Source organism: Lygodium microphyllum, chromosome 11, assembly GCF_053477565.2.
Source record: "Lygodium microphyllum isolate KBCC chromosome 11, Lygodium_microphyllum_v1.1.10, whole genome shotgun sequence".
In the NCBI taxonomy this organism is placed as follows: Eukaryota; Viridiplantae; Streptophyta; class Polypodiopsida; order Schizaeales; family Lygodiaceae; genus Lygodium; species Lygodium microphyllum.
The window spans coordinates 7,924,312-7,930,792 of NC_141145.1; the positions used below are offsets into that span (position 1 = coordinate 7,924,312).

Below are 6,481 nucleotides of genomic sequence, written 5' to 3' on the forward strand. Positions count from 1 at the left end.
TTGGCATAGATCTTGGAACCTCATATTCTCCAAATGATTATAGAGCCCTGATTTTGATAGCCGTCTCGCAGAAGGGGAGCTACAACTGTGTGACAAATGTCGAGCATCTTCATGAAGATCAAAGCATGCCGGAATCTCTCCGGTCATCATTAATCAAACTCCATCACCTCTCATTCACAACAGCACCTTTTGATTGTGGTCATCTACCCACCAGTTCCACTTAGCAACAACACAAGCTACCCTACTGCTCCCCACCCCATTGCCATGGGACTGGCACTCAGCTAGGAGGGGGGTAATTTTTACCACAGCACAGAGGATCAAAAAATGGAGTGGAGGAGTAGAAAAAATCGAAGAAGGAGATAACTAAAAGGGCACAGGAAAAAGGAAGGAAAAGGCACCCCTGATGGAGGTCAAACCCTAAAAATATGAATGAGGACCTCTCTAGAAGGCCTCAGTGTCACCTCGAGAAAAGAAAAGAGTAAAAGTGCACCATTAAATGTGAAGGCACTCCTGAATCCTTGTAAAAGAGCGTCGGGCTCACTCCTGTGCAAATTGTATGCATTAGTTGGGAATGGGATAAGTTAGAACCGTGTCAGAGGGGTTTTTGTCAAAAGGTCGAATCCACCGGGGATCAAAAGTAGAAGGAAGTAGAGATAGGAGATGGAAGAGAGTATAGAGAATACCCAAGTGGCAAACAAGAAAAAAAAAATCACAATGAATTGAAACAATATGTATTGAAAGAACCTAGAGTCTTTGCTCTACTCAGAAGCAATCTCCGGGCATTAGTTCTCTTAGAGCTCCTTCGTAGACCAAAAACGTGGATCAAAAAAATCAGCTCTTTCTCTCCTGCCCAGAACCCAAATCTGATGGCTCCCTTGGCTCCAAAAGGGGGGTAAAACCCGAGGACACCTGATCACGGATCTCCTAGATCACTCCTTCTTCTTTTAGTTCAATTTGTAGTTTTCAGCCTGTTTACAGCGATTGCGACGCGCACAATTTTGTCAATTTTTCCTTCTTGTGAAAATTCCCTAACTGGCTAAAAAAGCAACTAGCTTTTTGCATGCCATCCTAATCTAGAAGCTTTTTCTAAAATTTTCAGATTTTTACAATAAATAATATAAAAAATAGACTTAAATTATCCAAAAATCTACTATTTTTGGATAATCCATGCAACTCGCACTAGTACTAATGGCTCAGATCACATTGACTCTCTAGATCAATAGAGAAGTTGGATGATGATGCATTCCATACATTTTCACACTATGCCATCATAACATCACAACATCCACCCCCTCTAAACTTGCATATCCTCCGATATGTGCCAAAATCCTAGTTGTCACCGGATTTTGAGTCCTCCTCATCCTTTGCACAACCATATCCTTTACTTCTTCATCTTCCATATTTTCCTGGCTAGCCCCTGTATCATGGCCACTATTTTCTTCCAATTTTGGCAACTCATAAGCAGTAGATTCCCGCCTTTTGAATAATTTGATTATTTTCCCTGCTACCGAAAGTTTTATGGCTGTCCCATCCAACTCATTTAATGCATAAGTAGCATTATCAAACACTTGTCTTACCACATAGGGTCCAAACCATCTCTTGGAAACTTTATGCATGGCACTATGCTGGTTATCTAAACTGCTATCATAAACCAATACCCAATCCCCATCTTGTATGGTTCTTGGTCTGAGTCTATGTCTTTTGTCAAACCGGTTCTTGTTCTGTATCCTTGCTACCCTTAACTTTGTAGTTGCTGCCTCTATGTTTTCTGACTTTCTTTCCAACTATCTAATGCGTAAGGCCAACAACTCCTCTCGATTCAACTCCTCCTCCCAAGGTAACACACTCCATGTAACAGTCATCTCTTCTATCGGCATGATAGGTTTTTGACCATACATCAATTCTGCAGGCATATATCCTGTAATAGCACTATGAGTTGTTCTGTCAACCCACAAAGTATAAGGGAGCAATCGTGGCCACTCTTTTATCTTCTCTCCACATGCTTTTGCCAATGCCTTCACAATAGGTGGATGACCTCTTTCACTTTTGCCATTTCCTTCAGGGTTATAGGCTGAAGTTAAAGCAATCTTTATCCCCAACCGTGCAAAGAAATCATGAGCTTCATCTGCATCCAACTCACCCCTATCTGCTATAATTTTTCCCACACAGCCATATCAACAAAAGATCTCTTCTAAGAGAAAAGTACATACGGCATTTGTCATCTTAGTACGTAGAGCTCTCCCTTCCACTTGATTAGTCAAGACTTCAAAAGCAAGCACAAGATACCTCATTTGTCAAAGACCTGTAGGCATTGTGACCAAATCCACCACCCACTTAAAATGAAGAGACAATGGATATGTGGGTTGCAATCCATCCCGATGTCTCACAATTGAATACATTTGACATGTCGTACATGTTTCCATAAAGTGAGAAACATCCTTATACATACCCTGCCACCAATATCTTTCTTTGATCTTTATAAAAGTACCCCAAACACCTCTATGACCAACCCACAAACTTTCATGAAATTCTTGCATTACTTTTACTTGTGAAGCACTGTCACCCAAAACTCGCAATGGCATACCCTGTTTCTTTTTAGCATGTTTCCATAAGTATCCATCTTTTAAGAAAAATCCATAGGCTTTCCTCTTGATCTTCTTAAACTCCTCATCTAATCATTCATCTCTATTTGTTAATGTACTGAGATATTGACCAATTCTCAGCCATTCTCCTACATATTTGTCTTCCAAAAACACTTCTGCACAAGATGCAAAATATCTAAAGTGTCTTCCCTTGTTTTTTGGAACTAAATGCTTCTCTATCAAGATTTCTATTTACAACATATAAATTTATTTAGAGACACTATATGGCATGAGATCTTCTCTGGCAGTCACAATTTCATTCTTTTGTCTCTTCACACCTTCAAACTAATATAGGATTGCATGAATTTTACCATGGCATGAGTTCATGGCTTAGAGACTTAGACACAAGATCACATTAATTTTTATTATGTTAACCAATTTGTTTAACTCAGGATAGCCCTTGTCCATTGCAGAGATCGAGCTACAGAGTGAGTGTTTCTCATAGCCTTCCTCTTTGTTTTTCTCGTATGGAGAGTTCCAAAGCACTTACTCACTTTACTTTGCCCATCCATGCCATTTCCTTCAGTTCCATAGGCTCTTTGCTTGTAGCAGGAGAAGAGGATGATGGCATCAAGATTATCAGTACCATTGACAGCTTTATTGTGAGAGTCCTTTATGGCCGCAATGCACCTATCATTAGCCTTGCACTTGACCCCAACAATGAGTTTTTGGCATTAGCTCTGCTAGTAGTGATGGCTCTATCATGTGCACAAAATGTTTGTTTTCTGAAAATCTATGCAAAGTTCTTTTGTGGACACAATGTTGCACCAGATGTTTCCCAACACTCATAGTCTCACTCTTTACTCTCGAAATGCAATCAGACATTGCAACATTTCATTCAAGTTCTTATTTTGTGGAACTAAATGCTTCTCTATGAAGATTTCTATTTACAACATATAGATTTATTTAGAGACACTACATGGCATGAGATCTTCTCTAGCAGTCACAATTTCATTCTTTTGTCTCTTCACACCTTCAAACTAATACATGATTGCATGAATTTTACCATGGCATGAGTTCATGGCTCAGAGCCTTACATATAGGATCACATTAATTTTTATTATGTTAACCAATTCGTTTAACTCAGGATAGCCCTTGTCCATTGCAGAGATCGAGCCGCAGAGTGAGTGTTTCTCATAGCCTTCCTCTTTGTTTTTCTCATATGGAGAGTTCCAAAGCACTTACTCACTTTACTTTGCCCATCCATGCCATTTCCTTCAGTTCCATAGGCTCTTTGCTTGTAGCAAGAGAAGAGGATGATGGCATCAAGATTATCAGTACCATTGACAGCTCTATTGTGAGAGTCCTTAAAGGCCACAATGCACCTATCATTAGCCTTACACTTGACCCCAACAATGAGTTTTTGGCATTAGCTCTGCTAGTAGTGATGGCTCTATCATGTGCTGGTGCCTCTCATCTATCAAGAAAATCCACACACTGTACCATGTTGCACCGTGGGAGGAATGAAATTTCTTGGCATCCAAAGGGAGGTGTCTTGGTAGTTCTTGGCACACAAAATGGCATGGATGTGATTATGTATGATTGGGATATAGGTGAAAAGGTCTTTAGCCTCAAAGGTGGGCATTCAGCTTTAGTTGGCTGATTAGCCTAGTCACCAAATGGAAAATACCTTGCAATTGCATGAGGTGACAATCAGGTCATCATATGGGATGTGGATAACATGCAAGACATATACTACCAGAAGTTTGAATCTCAAATCTGCAACTTAGTGTGGAGACCGAAAGGAAATGCTTTAGCCATTGGTGACTTGAATGGAAAAATTGGTATTTGGGAACTTCTTGTTCCATCTCACATGACCCTACCTGGTAGTGATCCTAGTTTGCCTTTAGTTATTGATAGAGAAGTGATGCTACACTTCAGTGATGATGGGGAGGATGGAGAGCAGCTTCATAGTGAGGAAGAAGGTGGATATTCACCTGATAGAAGACCCAATTCTCCTTCACATCCTGATTTAAGAAAGAAGGAAATGAACAAAGGTCATGACAAGCTCCAGCAGTCATTCTATTAAAGTTGAGGCTCTGCTCCAGAATAAAAACATAAGCTTCTCGTTTGGAGTCACTATAGGTGGACACCTAGTGCATGCATTACAAACTCCTTTTCATCCTTGCTCTACTATGCCTAGTTCAAGCAAGCCCCATTTTCTTTTTTACAATCTCATAGGCAACATCACCAGTTGTTAGAATGAAGAGCTATCACACATAGAGGTGCTTTCTCCCTTGCAATGTTCTCATAATCAGATGCGTGATGATCATTGATCACAATAGTCAAACCAGGCTCTATTGCACCATTGATTTTGCTTGGTGATTTGTAGGTGGAGTTTCATGATGCAGGGAAAGGGGTTCCTATGTCCTCAATGATAGACTATTTTGGCTTCAAAATGGCTGCTATGAATGATAGTGGTTGCATTTTTGCATCTCATAGGAATGGGGAAAAGAATCCAAGTACCATACTTTATCTGCCTTTAAGTAGCTGGGCAAACAATAGTGAGGTCCACCCATTCCATTTCAATTAACTTTTTGTGCAGTATGTCTATTGTGCTTCTCATAAATGAATGATGGAATGATAAGTTTTCTTGGTAATGATTCAGTGATCAACGCAACTTGCAACAGAGGAGGAGGCAAGGCATTAGCTCTTGGATGTGGATGGGTAGCTGTCTCAACTAGTCTCAACCACCTCCGACTATTTTTTGAAGGTGGTTTGTAGGTGCTGCCTCATTTTCAAAGTCTGAAGTATGAATATGATCTTGAATAAAGCTACTTGTGACTTGGCTTGATTGTTATTCACTATTGTCATTTGTATGTTGCAGACTTCCTTACTGTCTTTGGTAGGACCAGTGGTCACCATGGAAGGTGAGAAGGAGCTTCTCCCTATTGTTCTACATGCAAGCTCTCCCTTGTCTTGTGACCAGTAGGTAGATGCACCTTATGTCAAGCATAGTCGTAATACTGCAAATAATTGTTGTCTGGGTTTGTGATGAAATTGCATGATTCTTTTTCTCTAATTGTGTATTCATTTCACGTGATGCAATTCACGATATTCAATGTGGCAGAACAACGAAGAAAAGTGTTGGAAGGGCCATTGCCCTTGAGTCCTTACTCTCACCTTACTTGGCTAGGTTTTAGCGACACTGGTTTTCTTAGCTCATATGATTCCAAGGTGCTGATTATTGGATCCATTCCAAAACTAATCGTTTCTAGATTTTAAACTTGAGCTCTTTTAGGTAATGAGAAAGTTGTCTAGTAGATTGGATAATGAGAAAGCATATATATGTGCATAGAGACACTATTGAGCCTCTTTCTATTCCTTGTGCAGGTCTTTCTTGATACTTATTTGTGCTATCTTAAAGGGCTTTGATGCAATGTTCAATATTCTTCAAGAAAAGCTGGAAAAGTACATGAATCAGTGGGAGGAATATTATTGAACTAATTGCTTCACATCTCTAGTTGAATCTTCCAGTATTAAAAAGGTGTGCAATTGAATTGCAACCTTGTTATCACTCTGCTTTCCCATTTTTTAAGCTATAATTAAACTTTGTGTATGGTTATGCTTTCTTATGCCAATATGTACTGGTATAGTGTTTGGTCAGGCACTTTGCTAGAGTTTACAAGCTTTTCTTTTCTCAATAGAATTCTTCTTTGCTTAAGAAGGAGACAGATAATCTAGACAATGTATCAGAAGAGGAGAAATTGGATGCAGAACTTGAATAAGTTCATAGTGAGCTACACAGTGTATGTTAATGTTTTATGTTCAAGGTGAGACATGCACCTTGCAAGTTTCACTATATACATATGACTACACATGATTTCATTGTGCTTTCT

General features: G+C 39.6%; 1 pseudogene; it reads left to right on the top strand.

Annotated features, from left to right (window-relative positions):
• Positions 1 to 6,084, top strand: part of LOC148028510 (protein ENHANCER OF LHP1 1-like) — a 177,846-nt pseudogene extending 171,762 nt beyond the window's left edge.
• Positions 6,085 to 6,481: the final 397 nt, after the last annotated feature.